The sequence below is a fragment of the Pinus tabuliformis genome, chromosome 1_2, assembly GCF_031772625.1.
Source record: "Pinus tabuliformis cultivar Carrire ecotype Pingquan chromosome 1_2, CPIR1, whole genome shotgun sequence".
Lineage (NCBI taxonomy): Eukaryota > Viridiplantae > Streptophyta > Pinopsida > Pinales > Pinaceae > Pinus > Pinus tabuliformis.
The window spans coordinates 1,189,056,963-1,189,076,655 of NC_142298.1; positions in this window are offsets into that span (position 1 = coordinate 1,189,056,963).

Sequence of the window (19,693 nt, forward strand, 5' to 3'; positions counted from 1 at the left end):
AAGATTTTCGGTGATAATTCTTTCTATTCTTGGTGAATCAGGAACACTAGGAGTTGGAGTAACAGGTTCGGAAATTTCAGGTTCTTCGCCTGTTTCACTGGCAGATGAAAAACTACCAGCAAGCTCGGAAACTGTAACAGCTTCGGGATTGTAACCTGTTTCTAAACTTTGGTAATCTGGATGGACTACCAAGGAAGATTCTCCTTCTTCAGGTGAACCTACTCTACTGTCACTAGGAGGAGTTACAAGGACCTTTAAACCTTCTAAATTACTGGGGTCGTCTCGAGGAGGTGAACCCCTGAGTTCACGGGATCTTCTCAACAATTCGGCCACAGAAACAACTTCAGGAGACTGGCCCGCAATGCGACGGGACCGTCTCGGTAATTCCGCCACAATTAATGATTTTTAACTACAACACACGAAAACAAAGTAAAAAATTTCAAATCAAACCACCTAAGTCTTCTAAAGAACCAAACAAATTTGAAGCACACGCCTAAATAATCTAGAGTGTCAAAGCACACACAAACAGTATCTTCCGGACCAAAAGCGCTAGTTGGTGATTAGGTCCAACCTCGCAGGATTCAGTACAGAAATGGCGGGTGGAACAGTTACGCCGACAACCTGCTTAATGAATAGACTGGACCAAGTTCCTCCACTTTAACCGTCTCGAAGTGAAGCGAACCCCCCAGAAAATCCAAGTGAGTATAGCCGACGTCTGCTCCAGGTACAGTGGGACCTTCCCTCCACCGTCACCTTGGGTAGAATCCTAGATATTATGGCCACTAAGGTTACCAATCACAACAATTACACCTGGGGGAACAGTCTAAACTCCGACAGCACGCAAGGGCAGAGTAACAAGCTCAATCCCCTTACCGGCTCCTTGACAGTAATCCAAGGTTTACCGATAAGTGACCCCTGGCTCCTCGACAATGGTTAATCCGAGGTTTACCGTTTTTAATACGTACTGTCTGGCGTCGTTCCCAACGAGGGAGGAATGATCCCCTCACTGGTTCGGACACGAGCTCGTGCTTCTCCTTTAAGAGGAGCTTTCCCAGAATGTAACTGAAACAATTGGATTTGTTCTACTCAAGATAGACTAACTGTTTGGTTTTGTAGTCTTGGAGAGTTAAGTACTCACCTACTCCAAGACCCTAGCCTAAGCTATGTTGGTGCTTCAGAGCCCTAGAAAATAAAAGTTACTAGTTCAATTTTAATTTAAGCGTTACTTTTAAGGTTGTTTCTTAAGTCAAAAGGTGATGGAAGTGAAACTAGTGGTGTGTTGACTCGACTCGAAACCACTACAAAATGCACCTATGATGATTTATCTACTACTTTCGCTTTTTCGATGAATTGTTTTAACTAAAAAGTTGAGAGAATGCAACCTTTATAAAAGCAACTTCTTAATTGAAGACAATCAAAGAAACAATTCGATTCTCTTTTCCAAGCATAAAAACATAACTTCTCTTTACATGCACGAAAAAACTCTTTTCTTCTTTGAAAAACAAAAAGCTACTTGAAACAAGACTTTTAAAGAAGATGTTTTTGTATTTTTCTTTTAATAAAGCAAATAAATCTAATATAACCAAAAATCAATCTTAACAACTATCAAAATCTATGAAAATCCACTCATAAGCAAACTAAAGGCAAATTTATTCTAAGCAATTCTAACAAGGCCAAAACTAACAATGATTATTCTAAGGTGTTTTACTTGATCACAATCAAATCAAGGACTAGCTTATTGCAGAACCAAAAACTAGCCAAAACAAAACTCTAATCTTTTTGTTCTTTTTGTAAAATGGAAATCAACACTTTATAAACAAGCAATTCGAAATTTGACCCAAAACAACTTAAATGGCAAGCTGCTCAAACAAGGAGACTTTACGACAGGCCCGACTTCTAAGAAGGTTGACTAACCAGAGAGATCTAAGGCTGGACAACTTTCTACTATCAAAGTCACTACAGAACCTATCCAAAAATCAAACCCTAGTTCTAAACTTCGTTGAAATCCACTAAAACACTCAAAGCTCACAAAACAAGTTCAGGTGAGAATTCTTGACAGGGTACTAAAGGATCTGGGCAAAAAATACTAAGAAAAACCAAAATCTAAAAGCAATTTAAAGCAAAAATGGAATTTTCTTAACTTTTACAGGAAGACGCAGGCCACCCGTTGTCACAGGTGCGGGCCCGCTCTGTGCAGACGGCAACAGCGCGTCCAAGGACGCACTGTGCAGTACTCAGAGGGTGCGTCCTTCTGGAAAAAGGAAGAAAAACCAAATCTAACTAAATCTAAAGCTAAGCCACCCAAATACTAATTCTCACAGTCAAAAACCAGAAAATAAAAATGATTTTCTCAAAGCAAAGTTCATATAAAGGAAAAGACTCATTCATTAATGGATTCCCCAGTGGAGTCGCCAATTTGTCGTGGCGGAAAAAGTCATTTGGGCTGACACAACTGACCTCCCTAGGAGTCTAAACTCGCTAGCGACAAACAAGACAAAATGGAGTGATCTTTCTCTAAATATACCTTTTACAACATGAAAAGTACAAGTGTTTAGGCTTACCTTATTCCAAAACGCTGTTGTTGTAGTTCGTCCTTGCCAATCCGGATGAGATCCTCCTTCAAGTCAATTCCTGCAACCACAAACAATCAAACAATTACCGAGCACTTGTATTTCATATAATAAAACATACATTCAACATGCAGACCAAGGAACACATGAAATAACTCATTAACACAAGCTATTGAGAAAAATAAACCAGTTTGTATTAATAACGAAACAAAGAAACTCTTACAACCTGGCCTTGGTGTTGTGCAAGTTCCTCCCAGGGTCCATCAAGTGTTTTCCTCTACTTTGACAAAGCTCACCTACTTCCAAGTAGAATCATGTAAAGACAATCTCTCCTCACAAAGGTTCTAATGGAAGACCTAAATCCTGCAGCATTTACCCAAAGAAAATGTATAGCTCCAACCTCTTCTCCTTCTGGCTCAATGCCTTTATTTATAGTGCTGTAAAGAGGTTATTCAGGTCCACTATCAATGGGATCATCCCCCTCTATGGGTGGGATAGCTCCCTTATTGATGGGATAAGTCCCCTCTTAATAGAGATACATGAACCAACTGGAGGCGCATCCATTTCATCAAACCGACCTCTAGAATGTTCTAGAAGTAACCACAAGTAACTTTTTCAAGATAAAACTTGCGCATTTTGCCTTTTACAGAAGGACGCACCTGTCCTTTAACATACAGAGCGTCCATGGACGCAGTTTTTGTGAACATGTCCTGCGTCCCCGCAGGTAAGGCTAGAGAGAACCTGCGACCCCAGAGATAAACATAGTTTTTACAAGACTTTCTCTCTTCTTTGAGTTTGAGATGGATAACAGAGGCATAAGACTTGCCTAAGAGGGTAGCATGACTGTTGATTTGAGCCATACTAACTGTAAGTAGTCAAGGTGACATTTTTTAGTGTAACAGGGTTGTGACCTGGGGCTCAACCTTTATATCAGAGGTTTCCAGTTCGAGATTTTATATTGGAGTCGCAACATGTTTGTGATCTCTGATTACGAGAGCCAATTAGTGTTAGGCCTCTAGCTTTGCCTTTGGATTTTTTTATGCCATTATGACCGCAGGCCAACCCCCACATCAGAGCCCCTTTATCACACTTTCCCATGTGTGCACTGCGTTACAAAGTGTCGATAAGCCTCAACCTATAATTTTTTATTGCTGATGTGACGTCATCATTGCCACATGACGCTTCTTGAGTGTGACACGTGTCACCCGATATGCCCCCATAGGACCCTGAAAATGCTAGATAGGCATGCCACGTGTCCTTTGTACTGTTGCGTCATGATGATGTCAACTACCATGTGTCTTTATCGAATCCAATAGTGTGCCGCCATGTGTCCAGTTGGAGGAGAGAGAAAAGGCGCCCTCTTCTGGTTTTGCAACTCATTTCCCTTGTTAAATTGTTTTCATCCCTCCTAGTACTTTAACACCACCGACGTTCTTTTCCTGCAATTCCTTTATAATGGTTACCTTAATATCGTTGATTTTCGATTTGCAACATGTCTTGCATTGTTGCAATCGCCGATTGTCGATTCACCTTGGACCTTCGATCACCGATATACTATGTGCCATGGACCTCCGATCGCCGATATGGCTTGGACTCATCGACTGTTGATATGTCGATATTAGAGCTCTGCTACATGAAGTGTTGAATGCCATGTTTCCTGATGTTGTGATATGCAATTTGTGATTGCCATGGACCTCCAATCACTAATATACATTGTACGTTGGACCTCTGACATTTGTGATCACCGATATGTGGGATAGCTGGAACCTCTAATCTCCGATATCAGTGATCCTTGATCACTGGTTTTCTCTACCCTCCCATGCTGCTTCTTTTAGAAAACTCTGATTGCGATTTGTGATATGCTCTCGGACCTCTGATATGCTCTTCTCCTTCATTTCAAAGGCAACAAAACCCCTGAACTTCAACAGACCATATCGTCTGATCCAGAAGTCCATTTTTGAGCCTTCACATACTGTTGGAAAGCTTATTCTGAGCACTATCCAATGGAGAGGGTGTGATTTATCTTTGAGATATTTTGTGGCTTGGAATATGGCTTCATACTTCACTTTTCTTTTGCACTTCGGGCAACTGAAAACACATTTAGCAGTGAGTGACAACAGTAGGTTTGAAGAATATATTGATAAAATTTATATCAACTCGACATGCTATGTAACGGTTCTTTTTCCTTTGAACTTTTCTTATAGATTTTGCAAGTGGACATGCTATGTAGCAATTTTTTTCCCATTGAAAATTTCCTATAGATTTTGCATATGTAGACATGTTTTTGGTGGATAGGTATTGCGGTAGTTCAACGAGACTAATTACTCTAGATGTCAAAAGGAAAACTTTTTTGAAATTAGTGTGGAGTATGGCGTTGCACCTGATTCACATTTTCGCGAAGTGATAGCTATAATCCTCTAACCGACTTCCACACTAAATGTCCTCAATCAACTATCATCAATAATAATTGGGTTAACATTGTACAATCCTAAATTAACAATGAGAAATATTAAATAAACTCTTAATAAATTCACATAAAAAAACCTTATAGGTTAAAAGTTTATTATTTTAATCATAATAATTAAAATTCACATACTTAAAAAGATTACAAAATTATTTTACTATATCAAAAGTTTTTTAAACCTTCTCTAATGTATTTAAAATTTTACAAAATATTAGACTCATTAAATACTTAATATTTTATCAAAAGCCTATTCTATTTATAAAATGCATTCAAAGAACTCTCATATAACATTGATCACAAGTTTGAAATACTAAAAAAACCTTTTATTTAATGAAATGAAATATTAACCAATATTAGAATTTTGATTTTAAGAATATCTTTGACTACCTCAATTAATTTGAAACTTAAAAACAATATTCTTTTACAGATCACAACTGACCCCCTTTACAACGACATTAAATTTTATTAAAAAACAAACACCAAAATCTTTATTTTAAAGACTTGTTAGAAAAACATGCCATACAACAAAGAAATGGTATATAAACACTTGGTGGTGGTATCTATATATATATTGGATAGGGTTTATCCACATCCACCAATATGGTCGTCCATCAAATTGGCAAAAATAATGCACTGACCATTAGTACGAAAACCAGCTGAAACCACGTGAAGATGTGTGCAAGTGGCGTTGATTTTCAAATCAGATCCATTGTCGTATTAGAGTACATCGATTTACCCCAAATATACTGCATGTTTTTGATGACTTATTGGTTCAAACGCAAGTAAAATTATTTTTTATTTTTATTTTTATTTTTTTAAAGTTAATTTTAATTAAATAATTATTATAATAAATTTTAAAGAAATAATATTATGATAATTAATTATATAAAACTTTTATATATTGGATTTAAAATATAGGTACTTTTAATCAATATAATAACATTGAAAATATTGTTACTTCTAAGTTCAAAGAAAAAATGTGGTGTGAAAAAGATTTAGCGACTAAAAGAAAATTAAGTTATTATAAGAAGGTCATCAACTCCATCTTAGAAAATCAAAAGGATCTCTCTGTTTTAGCTAGCTCAAAGAAGAAAATTAATATAGCGAAGATTAGAACGAACTCTCATGAGCTTCATAGTGAAACAGGTCATTGGGCAGTTCCTAAAACACCATGGATGGAAAAAATCTGCCATCTCTGTGATAATAGGAACATTGAGGATGAAAACCACTTCCTCTTAGAGTGCCCCGCGTACAACCACATTAGATCTCAGTTTTATAATCTTTGTCGCAATACTGACCTTCCTAGCCTTTTACGATGTCAAAATTATAGTGAGCTTGGGAGGCTTCTCTCCAAGCTTTTTGAGCATAGAAATAAAATCTTAAATCAAACTAAATAATTTGTTTCTTTAGGTCCGATAGACCAAAGTTTGGTCTCAGTGGACATTAACCACCATCATCATCAATAATTTACATTTTAGTTAAAATTTGATATTGAATACAATTGAAATTATAATTTTATTTCGAGATTCTATGTGATGGTGTTTTGTTAATCAAATTATAAATTTAACTACATTAAGAAATTCTTTATATTATATCATTCATGAGAAACTATTATATTTAAAATTTCAATTACACTTCCTTATTTTTTTTATATTACATCAATGATGAAATTCTTTACATTACATCACCAATTTTCTTTCCTAAAAATATCAAAATCTTTAGCCCACATTAAATACTAAATACTAAAATCAAAACTATTAAAGAAAATCCCGGAAACTTCAACCCCACATTGAATACAATGTATTAAACTCGTTCATGTCAAAGGAAAAGGTATGCAAGGACATTTTTCTTTATTAACATTAATATTCAACTAAGCTGAAAAACTCATGCAATGACATCTTTTTCTGGCAATTTAAATTAAAAATTTATTGCAAGGTTCTTTATGTCACAGTGTCTATGTGATGTTGTTTTGTTGATCAAACCATAAATTTGCTACACTAAGAAATTCTTTATATTATATTATTTATGAAAAATTGTTATATTATTAAATTAAAATTTTAACTACACTAAAAACTTTTTTATATTATATTATTGATAAAATTCTTTACATTACATCACCAATTTTCTTTCATAAAAATATAAAATTTATAAAAAAAAATGGGAGGGGCTAGTTCCCAAAAGAAGCATTATGGAGCCCTCTTTTTTAGTACATTATACATGTCACACAGACTGACATCCATCAAATCACGTTACAATCACATTACAATTTAGTTGAAACTTAATATGCTGCAGCGTAGCGATACAAATGGGGACTTGATCTCTGGTGGAGTGCATTCCCCACCATTGATCCATGCACTCGTGTGTAAAAAAATATAAAATCTTAACCTCACATTAAATACTAACGTCAAAAATGTTAAAAGAAAATCCTAGAAATTTCAACCCTACATTGAATACAACATATTAAACTCTCATGTCAAGAAAAAGTTATGCAAGGATATCTTCTTTTTATATGACAATATAAATTATAATTTTATTTCCAAATTCTTTATGTCACATCGTGTATGTTTTGTTACTGAAACCGTAAATTTGACTACACTAAGAAATTCTTTATTACACCGAAAGCGTCATTTTATTTTAAGGGAAAGGCTGCCACCGACCTTCGTCGTCTGGTGGAGAGCCTATGAGTATGGCCCACCTGTTTATCTTTAAGCATTTATGACCGAGTCTTTCGAGGGAATCGAGTGATATTCTTACTCGATTCATAAATTATTCCCTCATCTAAGTGATGCCATGCGTCGAGGTGGTTGACCATTTCTTCAATACGGCTGCCCAAATATCTCTATATACTAGCAATTGTCCCAAAAGGTACAAAGAGAGGCCGATAGGATTATTAAATTAGAATTGTTGAATTTCTCTAGAAGAGATGTTGGTTCAAGCTTACAAGGAGCAAAGAGATTTGATGTTTGGAGTTCTATGCTTTTTGGACACCATATTCCTTTAAATACAACTTAATTTTTTAGAAACGTTCAAGCCCAATGCAGTTCTGTCGTGCGGGAGTGCAAAAGCAATCTCCTATAAAAATGGACCTCTATATCTAAAAACAAGATCTTAGCCATGAGGAAAAAGAATAGAAAGATCTGAGGACCATAAAGCCACAGCCATGAGGATATCATAGCCTACTGGTGTTGTCTGATGAATGAACTGTGAAGGGGGAAAGCTCTGGTCCGTGACAACTGCTTTCTTTCACACAACTATTGAAGGGAGAAGAGAAGCAAACAGGACATCTAGAATAAGGCTGGAAAGAAGAACTCAGATCAGCTCTGTGTATTAAGATAGCAGCAAAATCTTACTACCAAAACCTGGTAACAGAGCCTTTTGATATCTCAAATCCTGATAGCAGACTAAACATGGGTCTTCGTCCAGGAAGAACTGAGATCAGTTGTGTACTGAAAGGAAATAGGGCCTGTTGGTTTCCCTATTGATTTCTACCAAAAACTGTGGCACATTATTAGTAGGGACCTTTTAGCAGCTGCTAAGGAATCTAGGGTGTTTGGAAAGATACTGAAGGATATCAATTCACCTTTTTCTACACACTCAAAAGTAGAAAGTAGAAATGGGGAAAGATTTTATTTAGGTTAATCCAAAAATAAAATAACAAAGGGGATTCAAGCAAGAACCCTCCATACAAAACAGTACCCAGAAGAACAAATGTGTCAGGAAAACAGTGAAGGTTTTGAATTCAGTTTCAAATTTTAGAATAGAGAAAACAAAATAACTTATGAGTTCACTTGACCTTCACTGCCAATTTTGGTTAAGAAGTAATTGAGCGCCCAAAGATCATCCAATTGTACACAGTCTCTCGTATAATTGTCTACAACCTCTAAAGTTCTCCTAATTGGATAGTGGTACCAGTGTCTAAGAAGAGTGACACCCTTGCATTTCTCATGAAAATGATCAAGCTGTCCTAACATAGAGAAAAACTACAAAACAACCATCATGTGACTTGCTTAACAGACATGAAACTTACATCAGAGATTGATGGGTTTTCACATATTACTTTCACTGAAATAGAGAAGAGATGGTGAGAAAGACTTGATATTATGTATTATTTTGTTTTTCAATAATTATGGTCAGCCTTTTTTTCCTTAGTTAATGTCCATGTGTATAACAATACTAAACTTCACTGTGGCTATCCTATTATGTATCATTTTTTACTTCATTTCATGTTATCTTAGATTGAACTTTGGCATTTTCTAAGAGTTGCGTTTGCACTTTCTTACGGAGCATTTTCTTCTGACTTACTGTGGATTCTTGTACATCACTCCTCGAGTTCAAAGAATTTCCAACCACTAGCTAATTTAAATGGGATCATTTTTCATAGTTGTAGCTTTTTGCTTGGGATCATTTTTCATAGTTGTAGCTTTTTGCTTGATTAGCATGATCAGTGTCATGCCAGTTTCCTTGAAATTAGCTACAGCGTGAAGCTCAACATGAAAAAAAGGAGATACGTCCCACTAAATAAACTGATACAACAGAACAAACATAGTAAATAGTAATACAATGAGACCTCATGCATGCAGAATTACAAGAGGACTGGAAGGCTCACTTGTAACTGCCAAGCCAAGTAGATGCCATTTAATTTTCATGTGAGTCATATATATGATGAAAAGAATAAATTAAAAAGATAGTTTACCCATAAAGATATGCAGAAACCTAATTCCCAAATGGGCTAACCATCACATACATCATCCAGCTGCGAACTCCGGCATGGCATATCACCAACAGAAACCCATAAATGAATGAAATTTATCTTGTGTTGTTGAAAAAATGACAACTTGTACAAACTGCAAGTAACATCAGTAAATTATGGAATGATTTCAATTAAACGTTTTAAGTATTTCTTGTAATGCATTGGTCTCAGATACAATTGAGATTCTGAGACATTATCAGAACGTTACCTCCTACAGTTTTGCAGATTGTATTTGCGCCACAGAACAAGAAAGGTAGAGAATACAGCCGCTCATCATCAGGAGAGAACCGAGAACAGGAATCTTCGGTTATGTACCAAAACACCATGCATTCCTTGATAGGGTCATCAAACTCCACCACTGTAACAGGGAAATGCTGGTACACCCTTTCATTCCTTGATACCTAAAAACCTACTAACCTCTAAACCCTTTAAAATATTGCACAGTTTGCCTTTTAAAATATTTCAATTTAAGATACTATACCGCATAGAAGCACTGATCAATTTTGTCGACACATATACAACCACTGTCATTCTGACAGTGCACAGTTTGCCTTTTAAAATATTTCAATTTAAGATACTATACCGCATAGAAGCACTGATCAATTTTGTCGACACATATACAACCACTGTCATTCTGACATTGCACAGGTTCCATTTTAAAATATTCCATTTACTAAACTACATATTACTGCATAGAAGTCCTTGTCATTGTCTTGTCCTTTTTACATTTAATAAACTGAAAGTTAAATTTAATCAACAATAACGGCCATAATCATTATTATTTTTTGAACATGATTTCAACCATAATTTTGTGGTTGTAATTAAAAAACAGTAGTTATTATTATTATTTAATTCAAACATGATTTTAATATTAATTTTGTGGTTGTAAATAAAATGATGATTATTTTTATTTTTATTATTATTATTATTATTATTATTATTTAATTTTTTAAGGTTATGTCAAGTCAAATGTTAAATTGTTGTATGAGACTTTTTTGTTTGTGGGATGTAGGACCTATTTTATGGTCGTTATATTATCCAATTTTAAAGTCACGGCCAAACCAGAGACCAAATTGGTGTATGAGACCCCCTTGTTTGTGGGACGAAGGACCCATACAGCCAAGTCATTTGACTGCTAAGTCTAAAAAAGCATACGTACGCTACCCCCCTCTAGTTTTGACCATGTGACCTCTTATGAGGAAACACATGTTCTCAACCATTAGTCCCACTCAATCTGTATGAATGTATAACAATTACTTCTGCAATTGCAAAAAAAAAATTGTGGACATAGTGTTCTTAAACTTAAAACTATGTGGACACAGTGTTCTTCGACTTATTGCTAGATGGTAAAGATGTTATTGGTTGTGAATCTCTATCGGATTATTCACATAGGAAAAGGAAGCAAATTATTTAAAACACAACAGCAATACTGTTGGATAGGAGCATTTCAATATTCCCCATGGATAATAGTACATATAAACGTTGGGGAGGACTAACAAAAGCAAAGAACCTTACCAAGGCTTGACATGCTGTGAATCCTCCAGAAAGAGAGAAGTGACTTTGGATGTTGGTTAGTAGTTCGAAAAACTTTCGAATGGGACCCTTGAGAGCCTAATGCAAATGCAAGAGTCTTTTTCCAACATTTTCATTGACTCTTTGGTCTTAACAAAAACAAAACCATGAGCTTGGAGTATGTTTTAACACTATTCTGTTTCGTTAAGAGTTTGTTTTTTTTACATAAGGAAACAGGTTAATAGCCTAAGACCTAGGAGTATCTGGCATGAATGAAAACCTGCCCCCTTTTGAATTATAATAAAGTAATTTTATGTGACATGAGTTTCCTTAAATAATACTGATAAACCCACTTACATTTGTGGACAAAAATCAATAATAACTATCTCACCACTAATTTAACCACTAAACTATACTAAATTCTCTTATTATATAAAAAAACAAAACACAAAACCATATATAAACCGTATCACTAAATAAATTAGAACCAAGTGAACAGTACACTCAACAACAATGCTGAAAAAAACAGTTAACTTGATGAACAGAAAAATATCAATTAACAAAACTTTGAGATTCCTTAAACAAACTAATACCATTTGACCTGATGGGAACCATTTCTATTTTAATTATATTATAATTCAAAGGTGCTCTTTTGTCCCCCAGGAAAGAAAAGGAAGTAACAATTTGACTCTATTTTAATCAAATTAAAAAAATGCACTTCACCAATATCACTTGATGACGCCTGTCAAACCTTATCTTTGACGCCAAATTCTTTTTTAAAAAATGCAAAGGTTTGTCTTTAATTTTGGCAACCAAACCTGATCCTTGTATTGATAACCAGAAATTTATATTTCATTTGTCGAATCTTGAGATGTATAAATTGGAACCTGTTGTGCTCTACAACAACCCCCCATTTCATAACATTTTCATTCACACAAAAAATTAACATATAGAATGGGTCCCTTTTAAAATTTAATTGGCATCAATGCTTTTGTGTTCAAAAAGGTATGATAATCAAATGAGTTTATGCATTTAAGCCTTTTTGAATAATAGTGTTCCAATAATAAAACAATCTTTTGTTATTGCGATAAAGCGATCGCAAGATCGCATATCGCAATGACATGAGAAATACATTAAAAAGGTACCTTGTTTTCCGCCGATGCGATATCGCTGTCGGCGGTTGGCGATATTCCATGCACACCTAATAAGGGCACATAACTCACGCCCCGACGCGACGCGATATCGGCGCTGCCTCATGTGGGAAAAAACGCTTTAAGTTATAAACCCCGACCCGATGCGATATCGTTATCGGCCGTCGGCAGAATCCCATGCACTTTAATAAGGCGCTCGGGTCTTACCCCCGATGCGATGCGATATCGCAATCGGAAATCGACAAATCACTTTATATGCACTTTGTTATGTTTCCACGTGCTAGTCCGATGCGATGTCGCAATCAGCACTCGACAGGATCTTTTTCTAATAATTGTGTAGCATCTATTCCTTGATGCGATGTGATATCGCTCATCGGCGGTCGGCATTCTCAAAAAGTCATCGCTCGAAGCCTTAAAGTTATATTAATATCCGGTTGATAAAGCGCAAATTTCAAAATGCCGTTAAATGCAGGGATAAGGTAATGCATGTGTATTTAAAACTTTGCCCCTTCGATTAACGAACACTTGCGTTTAACCGCCAAAATATCTGTTGCACGCTTAAGGGGGTCATTCAGCTGGATAATGGTGTAATAGTAATTTAATGGGTAGCAGGCCTTAAATCACCATTAATGCATCTGCAATATCTTCCCAGTGATTGGATCCGCATCCACTTTTGGGAATTAATCTCACCACGCTTCAAATAATATATCTTTCCCGTTATGGATTGTCATTGTTATTTCCTTGTTACGATTTCTCTTGCATTTGTGTAGAATTCATCTGTTGAGAGAAGCTTGAGCATGATGGGGAAGAAATCCAGGAGGACCGCGGGCTCCACTGCTACATCTGTTGCAGGACAAGTTGCCGCAGATAAGAAGAAAGGCCTAATTTCAGACACTACGTGCACTGGTCTCACTAGGACTTCATGGCAGCGCACATATAATCTATTAGAGGCTGAGCAACCGAAAGTGATAGTGACAGAGGCTAGTGTGGATGTACTAAAGAAGTCCGATGCTACTCTCAAAGACTTGGCCGACTCCTTTCTTCACAAGATAGTAGCCAGAGAGCAAGTCCTTCCCTACACTGATGTAGTGCGATGGGCAATCGAGGAAATTCCAATGATCGATAGAACATTTCACACAAGGGATGGAAGGATTTTCGGGTCGTTCAAGCCAGAGCACTTAAGGCAAATGTATCATTTGCCCGAGCCGAAGAAAATCTATAACAAAGCCTTCGTGGAGAAATTTGCAGCCGAAAATGAAGTACAATCTGAACCCATCCGGGATTGGAGGCAGAATCTGGCCAAACACAAGCACGAAAGCTCTGGTAAGTACTCCGTCGATTCTTTGGCTTCTCCCTATTGCTATGCGGGGATTATGATGTGTAGATTATGGGGGTTACATGACTCTGCTAATTTCGACATAGAAATGGTTCCCCTGATGGAAGCAGCTGTTAATAGTATAATCATGGATTGGGCCACCATTCTTTCTGATAAGTTGGCCGTAGCTGTTCGTGACTTTAGAGCCAAATTCGTAGTCACCGAAAGGAAAATCCCACCATTTTATTATAGTGCTTACATTATGGATACCTTGTGCTTTAATTCTGAGTTTCCTATCCTCGGTTGGAGGTGGACAACCCAAGACTCTTCACCCATTCATTTGTACCATCAGAAATTGTGGAAGTCCTCTTACAAGGACCATTTGTATCAAATTTGCAATGGTTTTATGGTTCCCGTTCATTATTCCATTTTTGATCGACCTATTCCCAAAATCTCCTATCTGGCTTCCTTCGACTTACCAGTTGTAGCAAGTTGGTTCAGAGAAGAGCATTTTACTTATATTAGGGTTTTTGGGAGCCAGGCCAAGCCGCATGTTCTCCCTTTATATGTTCCAGACAAATTGTTGGCCCGAGAAATCTCCTACCAGATTATGGCCGAGAGTGTCACACAAACTCTCAAGAAAGAAAAGAAGAGGGGTTGGCCCTCTTTTCCCTTGAGAATTGGTGTTTTCACTCTGCATGATATCAAGCATGCAGAAAAAGAGGCAATGAAGATGCAAGCTTTATCGCTAGCCACTCTCCCAAGAAGACTCTTTGATCCAAATAAAACTGCCTACACTGCCCTAGAACAGGCCAAATTAACAAAGGTTGACCATCAAGAGGATATGTTTGATGACCTGTTCGTCGCCGCCGATACAATAAGCCAGGCCAAAGAGCTTGCTAGAATGAGATATAATGATGAGACGTTAACTGAGTTCAATAAACTTAGAGAGCAGAGGTTGCAAACTCTGCCTCTAGATTTATTGACAACAACCCCAACGTCTTCCTCAAGCGAGCCTGGTCGGCAACAGACGAGCCAACCTCCTGTTACAACTAAGGAACAAAAGAAACAACAGGAAGAAAGGCAAAAGAAGCTGCAGGCAGAAAAGCAAAGAAAAGAGCAAGCTGAGAGGCAGAAGAAGGAGCAGATAGAAAAACAGCAAAAGGCGCAGAAGGATCAAGAACAGAGAAAGCAGAAAGAGATAGAGGAACAGAGGAAGAAGGAAGAAGAGGAGAAACAAAAGAAAGAAATGGCAGATAGGCAGAAAAAGGAATTGGCAGATAGGCAGAAAAAGGAGCAAGAAGAGAGACAAAGAAAAGAGTTAGAGGAGCAGCAACGAAAAGGACTAGAGGAGCAGCGAAGGTTAGAACAAGAAAAAGAGCGGAACAAATCCCACACAGAACAACATAAACAGACCTCCATTGATCCTGAATTGCTTAAACAATGGAACCAATTCGATTCCATTATCAGTGGAAAGGAAGGCTCCAAAGATACAGACACCTCTAAGACAAGCGATGCACCAGATACCACTTCTTCTCAGGTTCTAAGCGGAACCAGCGGCCCACCCATTTCAAAGGATGTCGAAGTAATTACTAAAGACCCTTCCGATCAAATTGTTCTCCAGGTGGAAGATATTCCTCCCCTAGATGTTTTCTACAGCCCAAAGCATAAAGCCGTTGTTAAGCGCTCAAGGAAGAGACGAAGGCTTGATCAACCTTCTATCTTTCCTGAGCAAACAGTTGCAGGCAATGTAGTCTGGAAGGAGGAATTGGACCCCTTCGATGATCTAACAAAGTTGTCGCAGTATGCGGGAGCTTATTCTGCAGCGACTATTGACAAGGCATCGGAGGTAAGTCTTCTATTGAAGACTAAAGACCAGGAGATTTGTACATTACAGGCAGAAGTAACCGAGGCGAAAAACAAGGCAGCGCAGATAGAAGAACAGTTGTTGGCACAACAGCAAGAAAACAATATATTAACCCAACAACTGCAGACTGAAAAATAGAGAATCGACCAGAGCGCAATCCAGAAGCAGAAAGAATTGTCGGAGGCATTGGCACAGTTGAGAGCGGCGAATGAGCTGATGATGAAATCAAAAGACGAGCAAATAGCTCGACTATTAGCGCAACTTGAAGACATCAAGGGCACCCAGAAAGTGGAGGATTTCAGAGCAGAAGCAGCTCAAATAAATGGCGCATTAATATCTCAGATTAGACTCCTATGCCAGCAACTTACAGAGGCTGAGCCATTATGCGAAATATATACAGCAGTATGTCAGCAGATAGAGAAATCTAGAAATGAGCTAAATCAGGCCGAAGAAACCATAGCCAGATATCTTGATTGGCAAGATACTGATGTGGGGAAGGCAGCAAACTTGCCTAGAATCTATGAGACATACAAAGACATACTCTTCATGGAGTGGAACACTCAGGTGATGAAAGCGGAAAGGGCAGCTTCAAGGTGTAAAATGATTGCCAGCAATATGATTGATTTAGTCAACAACACACTCTATTTGGCAAACATGATTTCCCAGTGCACACCTGGAAGCATAACAACAACAAACATGATTGAACAAACAAGTTATCATGACCTGGAGGAAAAGGGAAGGTTAATCGCTGGAGTAAATACTTTAACCTCCGAGGCATATTGGCTCTTTCTAATCAAGCCACACACTCAAAGGTCAGCCCTCAAATGTTTAACAGATGCTCTCGGATGCCTGATCCCCGACATTCAGGATGTCACATATGATGCCCAACTCACTTCACATCTCAACACTCCACCGGAAGTAGAGCCAATGCTGGCGATATGTCAGCTGAGGTTTAAAGGCAAAGAGCCCACCTAATGAAGCATTGCTGCCGACTGCCAGATCGCCAAGGAAGATGGAAGAAATATTTATTGATGCCAATTTAATAGCTTTTCAGTTTCTTAGATGTTTAGATTAGCTTAGTATTTATAGACCCTTTCATTGTTTTGGAAAGGGTCGTAAAATTTTGTAATAGACTTAAAGGTTGAAGTTTGCACTACTGTGCTTCAACCTATATTCTTTTGTGAAACTCAACCGATAGTTCTTAATTTAACGAGAAGGCTGTTTTATACAATTGCGCACTATTGTCTCTTGTTTGGAATGCTTTCTGGTTTGAAGGAAGGACTGCGACATAGCGATTAATATACTGGATTGTTAAGCAGCTTACATGGTACTTTTATCTGCATCTGTGTTCTTTCCTCTTATATGAATTGTTGTGTTATTATTTTTGCTATTGTTGAATACATGTATGCGCTGTAACAGCAAATCTTCATTTCGTTCCACTATTGGATGTTTTGTGATATGCCCTCTCTTTTAATCATGCATGTAGCAATGATATGAATGACAAAGTGTAGTAATTCGCTATTATCGCTCTGCATAACTAATTATGCAGAGCAATCTTAAATGGTTTAAACATCTATGCTTTAGCGTTAGAGTCATCTATATGCCTGCCTTAAAGCACAGATTATCAAACGCTACACTCTAAAAATTGATAAGTCCCGGGATTAGATTATAGTTAGTATATTTCGCCAATAATTTTAGTTGTTCGCTTATCACCATCATATATCATAAGTCACTCATCCATCCCGTTTACTTATAATTCTTGGGAAACTGGTCCCATTATCCCCAGTCGGAGCCACTATTCCAAACGGAAAAGGGGCTGTACTAAGGTCCGGACCGGGTGGTTTCCCCAATGTTGTTGCAACGATTTTCGGGGCATCAACATTTTTGGCGCTAGAAGGAGGGCTTTCAACTGTGAATGGCACATAAGTCCAAACCTATAATCCATTCCAAGAGTATTTCCCCCTCCGAATCCCCTCGACCTTCCCAATTGCATACTGGTTCGCCGGTATCCAAACAAGGAGAAGGGGTATCAACTACCACTGCTCAAACCCATCATACCGCAGAACAATTAAGTCTTGAATCACCTGAAGTCCAGTCTCTAATCCATAAACTTTAGAGCTTCTCGATTTCACCACAGAAATATGAGGTATCAGAAAGCAGTGCGACTTCGCAGTTCAACCTCACTCACCCTCTCACCAGACTTCAGAGCGAAAAACTCGGTATTGAACCCACTGAGTTTCCTTTACCTAAAAGGAAAAGGGCGAAGAAAATTACTGAAGGATCTGATAGTGAAGAGCTCTCATCCACGTCCTCCATTGCATTTTCCCCTCTGCGAGGTCAATCATCCACTCCCCCATTGCAAATTGTCATTCATCAGGGATCAGAAGCCTCAATATCCCAACCTATTCACTCCTCATCTTTGATCCCTTCCCATACATCTGGAATCCCAACAATAGTGTCAACCACTGTCGCTATCATAATGGCAGACCCATGGACTAGGCCAGGAGCAGTCAACATGCCTGCACCATTGCATGATCTACCAGATGCTCCCGAAAAATGGCTGCCTAAATTTAATCCAGATGATGGAACCCAGGCTGAAGAACACATTAACAATTTTATGTTAGCAGTTAACTTAAAAGGAGTGACAGAGCAAGATGTTGTTGTAAGACTCTTCCCCTACACCTTACAAGGATCAGCAGGATCCTGGTATTTTTCCTTACCTTCTGGTTCCATTACCAGTTGGAATACTTGCCAAGAGCAGTTTCTTACCAAATATGGAGATGATAGGTCCTTAGCTACTTTAATAAACGACCTCTCCAATCTGAGAATAGAGCATAGGGAACCAATAAAGGAGTTTAATGTGAGATTTAATAAACTCCTGAATAAAATCCCTACCGCTTCTAAACCAAGTGAACAAATCCGAAGCGAATGGTATATTACTGCCCTACCTGCCAACATAGCTATTTTTGTAGACAGGGCTGGGAAACCTACCTTAGCTGAAAACATGAGAGACGCACTTGCTGTTGAAAAACGCATCAATGCTCTAGAAAAGAAAGCTGCTTTGGAAGATAGAAAAGCTAAAAAAGTCTCATTTAAAGAAGATTCCAAAAAAAAAACCCCAAAGGACCAGTATGACATGGAAGGTTTACAAAAGGTCCTTAAAACATTGTCTAACAAAATGGTCGAGATAAAGAAGCAGGTAGCCGAAACCTGAAACAAAAGACCATTTAGAACTTATAAGAAAAATGAATCAAAGCCGCCCAATGTTATATCTAACGCAGATTCAGAGCAAGAAGAAGAGGAAGAGGAAACAACTTCACAAACCGATGATGAAGAAGAAGTAGCTGAATGCCACGGAATGTGGGATTTTATACTCCCAAACTCTGATACCGAAACTGAAGAAGAAGCATTTCCGGTTACTACAAGAAGTAAAAGTAATTCTGAACCTGCCCAGGCAACTTCAAAGAAAAGAAGCGCAGGTGCTGCTACAACAAAGGAAAAAGTTCCCCCAAAGAAGTCGCCTGTAGTAGTTCCCCAAAACCAGCCTTCAACTTCTAATTCTCCTTCAACATCTAAGACATTAGTGGTATCTGATTCAATGGAATATAACATTGTTGATGACATGAAGAAAACTAAGGCAAATATAACCATGTTTGAGCTTAGCAAATTAAAGCATCAACAAAAATTACTTCTTAAAGAATTAAATGTTGTTCCCTCTACTCCCCTTCCCAGTGCAAGAGCTGCCAATGATTCAGGCCAGCCTCCTGCAGGTATGGTTGAAGCTACCGATTCAGTTCTGATAGGGGACAGATCAAATTCCCATACTCCTCCCTTTCTTTTGACCTATGAGATATATAACAGAAATCTGCACAACTGTTTAATTGACTCTGGGGCATCATCTAATATAATGCCAGCTTCAGTTTGTTCTAAACTGAACATAGAACCCCAGAAGTCTGCCATCCATATTGTACAGTTGGACAGAACTAAAGTACAGGTTGTGGGAGAGATTAATTCCGTAACTATCAGGTTGTCAGCTGATCCTAGAGTAGTACAAAGGATTGACA